Below are 5,198 nucleotides of genomic sequence, written 5' to 3'. Positions count from 1 at the left end.
ATCAGCTGTCTCCTGCACACCCCCTACTGGGTATGTGCCCACAACCAAGGTACATGCCCTTGACCGGAATCGAACCTGGGACCCTTGAGTCCGCAGGCCGACGCCCTATCCACTGAGCCAAACCGGTTAGGGCTGGCCTACTACTTTTTGGTGGTTCTTTCACGCACCTCCCAGAGTTTCACTCTTCCACTGCACAGATCAATTCCCAGGCAAAGATATAAAGCAGGGATGGGGAACATTTTTTCTGCCAAGGGCCATTTGGATATTTATATCATTCACGTGCCATACAAAATTATCAATTTAAAAATTAGCCTGCTATATTTGGTCAAACATTTAATTAACTCACTCCAAATGCCTTTGCAGGGCCAGACCAAATGATTTCTCGGGCCTTATATGGCCCGGGCCGGGCATTTCCCACTTCGGTATAAGGGAAAAGGTTCACCTGGGAAGACCTCCAAGACTCTGTGCCACTTCCTCCTCTCTGATACCAGCCCATCAGCTTCTCTGAATCTCCATCTCTGTCTCCTGCATTTGGTGAAACCACTAGTCTCTGTTTAGGTTCCCCTACCGGCTCTATGACCTGAACTCCGGTTCTAGGCAGTAAGCTGGGATCACTATAGGACTTACCTTATTTTTTTATTTTTATTTTTTTGTTAATCCTTACCCGAGGATATGTTTCCAATGATTTTTAGAGAGAGTGGAAAGGAGGGGGAGAGACAGAGAGAAACATTGATGTGAGAGAGACACATCACATGCACCCTGACCAGGGCCGGGGGGATCAAGCTGCAAGCAGTACATGCCTGAACCTGGGACCCTTCAGTCAGCAGGCTGACACTCTATCCACTGAGCCAAACCAGCTAGGGCAGGACTTACCTTAGTTGTTTCTCTTCTTTCAGGATCACAATTCAGTATTTAGATATTCTCCAATATCTAAAAATAGTTGTTTTCAGTAGGAGGGCAATCTGCCGAAGCAAAAGTCCAAATATAACTGTTAAAACCTATTTAAAAAAACCGAATTGTGTTGTTTAATCTTAATCATACTCAAAACTAAAAAAAAAAAAAAAAAAAAAAAGCCCTTCATACTATAGTAATAATAGTAAAGGCTGTTGAAAATGTTCTCTATGGTAGCTATTATCTCTAACTTCCCATGCTTTAACTGGGTATATTCTGGCTTCTACCCTCCACTTCACTGAAAGAGCTCTTATCACACCATCTATAACCATCTAATTGCTCTAAAGAATATATTTTAGTCTATTTTTTACTTGATTTTATACAGTTATGCAATCCAATATGGTAGCCACTATCCACATGGAGCAAGTGAGTACCTGAAAAGTGGCTAGTCCAAATTGAAAGGTACTGGAGGTATAAAATACACACCAGATTTCAAAATAACTTAGTATTTAAAAAAAAGGGCTATAACATACTTTATTAATAATTTTATATTAATTACATGGTGAAATGATAATGTTTTAAATATATTGGGTTAAACAAAACATATTTATAAAGTAATTTACCTATTTCTTTTTAAACTTTCTAATATTACTACTAAAAAATTTACAATTACATATGTGACTCTCATTGTACATCTAAAGGCCAGTACTGTTCTGCAGCAACCTCTCCCTCTCATACTGCTAGAGCCCTGCTTTCAATTCTTGCCTTCCTTGGTAGGTGGGACTTTGCTCTGCCTTTGTTTTCTGGCTACCCCACTGCCTCTTCCTTCTGCGACTTCCTTTGAGATCTAAATCTATTGTTTGCAATTTTAGCATGCTGCAAAATTGTGTAATTGCTTGCCAACATCTCAGATTCTTTCTTTTTTTAAAAATATATTTTTATTGATTTCAGAGAGGGTGAGGGAGAAGAGAGATAGAAACATCAATGATGAGAGAGAATCATTGATTGGCTGTCTCCTGCACATCCCCTACTGGGGATCAAACCTGCAACTCTGGCATGTGCCCTTAACTGGAATTGAACCCAGGACCCTTCAGCCAGCAGGCTGACACTCTATACACTGAGCGAAACCAGCTAGGGCTCAGATTCTTTCTTGAAGCTTATCTGTAAAGACTGATCTAGTATTAACATTTACCAAAACGGATCTTCAGCTCAAATTCCTCTCATCGCCTTCCTCTTCTTTCCAATGGCATACTGTGCATCTTTACTTGGCTGTCTTAGACTTAACATATCCAAGGTTTAATTCCTTCTCTCTATTCTCCATAACCCATTTCTCCTTTTGTCCTCCCAATTACCCAAGCCAGAACCCTAAAATTATTCTCTCTTTCTTCCTCACATCTATAGCTAATCAGTTACTAAGTAGCCTGCTTGCTCTCTATGCTTTCTTAATTCCCTTAGTTTGGGGTATGTCAATCTTGGCACTGTTGAAATTTTGAACCAGATCATTCTTTTGTGAGGGGTTGTCTTCCACAACATAGCATGTTTAGGAACTCCCCTGTCCTCACCCCACTAAATATCAGTAGCACCCCCTAGCTGAAAAAAAAAATGTTTCCGACATTACTAAATGTTTAAGGAAGGGGTAGGGGAAGGAATCATCTCACCCCATAGAGACACTGAGTTGATGGAGGACATCATTATTAATCTCTGCATTAGGGCAAAAGAGAACTGGCTCTCCTGCCCAGTACTGTACTTCTTCCCTATTCTCCATACTCCTCACAATTTTCCACTTCAGTTCAGAATAAAGTTTAGTATCTCTAATACGACATAAAAAAGCATTATCTGTCCTCTACTTACCTTTCTCAGCTTCCCACTTCAGCTATACTGAATTCCTTGCAGTTTCCTTAGGGATGGATGAAAGTCATAAGAAGTGTTAGTCAGAAAAAGTGTTAAGTACACTGGCAGCTTATGAGATAAATGCAAAATTTATAGGATGTTTTATATAGAGAATATGAGTAAGCATGTATTTTGTGAAATATAGGCAGAATTCCATTAAATATACATAGTGAGTACACTGTAAGGCATCCCAAGTTAAAATAAGTTGAAAATATCATGGAACAGAGGGACATTTATAATAAAAACAAAAAAGGGGGGGGGGACGGGCAGAAAAACTAAGCTATGAATAATTATGCCATCTCTGGGCTGACAGCTATGTCACCACCAAATCATTCATCCAGAGGTGACACCTAGTATAATCTCACATGTGCTCAATCCCAAAAATAAATAAATAAATTAATTAATTAATTAATGCAAATAAACCCATGTCTGTTCAGGCTAATTAGAGAGCCCTGGTTGTGGCCAGTCATGTTTCCCAGCACCTATCCAACAGAGCAAGCATGTGGGCCTCCCTTCTGTGACCTGAACTCTGGTCCTCATAAGCATATCATCAATGGAAGAGGTTGATTGAACATCTGAACGTTGTTTAACTCCAGATCCAAGTGATGTCCTTCCACTTGTTTGCATCCTATCCTAAATGTGTCAGTGTATTCCTACTCTTTTCCCTTGCTTTTCACTGGGCATTAAAATGGAGTCCATAAACCATTTTATTCAAGCATCTTCATTTGGTCTGTGAGTCTTCTATTTCATTACCTCTAGGACAGCTTGCCTCGCAGCAGTTTGCCTGAAAGCCCCCATTGCATCGGGTTAGTTTTCCACAGGACAGCTCAATTCAAGCAATAATCTCCTCTCAGAATGCCTCTGCCTTAGTAATCCTCATTTTACCCTGTTCATGTTCTGTGTTTCCATTGTGGCATTTATCATGCCACCCTGGGGTTAACGCTTGACTCCTTTGTTTCTCTCTCTGGCCTGTGAGCTCTTTGAAAGGAGGGGTAAGTTTTACTCGTTTGTCTCATTTTCTCTTAGCAAAGTGCCAACCATAAAGTAACTGCTAAAAAAGCTACTGCATGTGACCTCCGGAAGAAACAGTTGAATGGGTTATCTGCTGTTTTTGCCTTTCTCTCATTCCCCAGTTCTAAGACTGGTGTAATAGGGTGAGTAGCAAAACCCTGCCAGCTTGCACGGAATCAAGGAGGTGGTGGAAGAGCCGTAGGCTCCCTGCAGGGAACAACCTACATTAAGTGCGTACAGCATTACTAGCAAGCTCGGGCCTTGGTGGACTGTATCTCCCTGTCTCACTTTTTTTTTTCCTTCACTAGCGTGGCTACAAAAACAGTACTGGGGGGCTGGGAGGCTTTTCCCTCCACCTCCCACCTGAAAATGGTTGAAGGCTGAGTCCCTTTAGCCTAGCAGTGGTTCTCAACCTTCCTAATGCCGCGACCCTTTAATACAGCTCCTCATGTTGTGGTGACCCTCCCAACCATAAAATTATTTCCGTTGCTACTTCATAACTGTAATTTTGCTACTGTTATGAATCGTAATGTAAATATCTGATATGCTCTATGTGTTTTCCGATGGTCGCGACCCACAGGTTGAGAACCGCTGGAAGGGGTCTTGAGCTCTCAAAGATGCTAAATGAATGAAATCCACTCTAAAATGAATGAGTACCTAAACTGTGGCAAACATTAGAGATACAAGAGAGTGATTTCTCCCCTCAAAACATTTACAAGCATCTTCTCGGAGCCCATATTATACACAAAGTAATAAACACCTATTTTTTTTAATAGTTTAAAAAGAGATGCATTTTGGAATACTTTTAGCTTGAATAAAATTAATGAAATAAAATGTGAGACCTTAAATAAAGGGTCTGTTCTTGAGGTCCTTTTAACACATGCCCTTCTACTCCACGGGTTAGAAAGACTGGGGTGCAAACATTTGGCTTCACGATCAGGCGTCAAGATTCGCGGACAGAACCCAAGCTAGCCAAACCTGCACCTGGGAAGAGGCGGCCCCCGGGACCGAACAGTTCCCGAAAACAACAACATCTCGCCAGCGAAAGAAGCAACTGTTGCCTCACCTTGAATCATTCATTCGCCGATTGACACCGCCTCGTCCTTTCCGCCGCAGGGGGCGCCCGGCTCCTTCCGCTCTAGGCTCCCCCCGCGTCGCTCTCTATGGTCGCGCCGGGCCCCTCTAGCTCTCGCTCGCCGTCCTCTCGGTGGTAGTGCGAGGGCGCGCCGAGAAGTAGGCCGTGGAGGTGGTGGTGCGTGGTTACAAGTTCTGTGCGAACCCGGCGGCGGAGCTCGCGCTCAGGTGGAACGGGCCGCGGGGGAGGTTCTGGGAGGGAAGAAGCGGGGGCGTGGGCGGGGAGACGGGTCCCTGGAAAGGAGGGAGACTCGGGCCGGGTCACGGAGGCC

At 43.0% G+C, this 5,198-nt stretch overlaps 1 protein-coding gene and 1 long non-coding RNA gene across 2 annotated transcripts in view; one reads left to right on the top strand and one right to left on the bottom strand.

Moving 5' to 3' along the window:
- Positions 1 to 879: 879 nt before the first annotated feature.
- Positions 880 to 4,911, bottom strand: LOC106727275. The gene is made up of 3 exons (XR_001363448.1): positions 4,859 to 4,911; positions 2,743 to 2,788; positions 880 to 962 (listed from the first exon to the last, which is right to left on the bottom strand). It is a non-coding gene; the product is annotated as an uncharacterized LOC106727275 (long non-coding RNA).
- Positions 4,912 to 4,998: 87 nt separating this feature from the next.
- ARL14EP (ADP-ribosylation factor-like 14 effector protein) overlaps positions 4,999 to 5,198 on the top strand; it is a 10,939-nt gene continuing 10,739 nt past the window's right edge. The window contains exon 1 of the mRNA XM_005873071.2: positions 4,999 to 5,094. The gene's annotated coding sequence lies outside the window, so the exon portion shown is untranslated. The remainder of the gene's footprint in view (positions 5,095 to 5,198) is intronic.

Source organism: Myotis brandtii, unplaced genomic scaffold, assembly GCF_000412655.1.
Source record: "Myotis brandtii unplaced genomic scaffold, ASM41265v1 scaffold399, whole genome shotgun sequence".
NCBI classification, from domain to species: domain Eukaryota; kingdom Metazoa; phylum Chordata; class Mammalia; order Chiroptera; family Vespertilionidae; genus Myotis; species Myotis brandtii.
The sequence above is the reverse complement of the archived record's forward strand: the minus strand, read 5'-3'. Positions and strand labels throughout refer to the sequence as shown.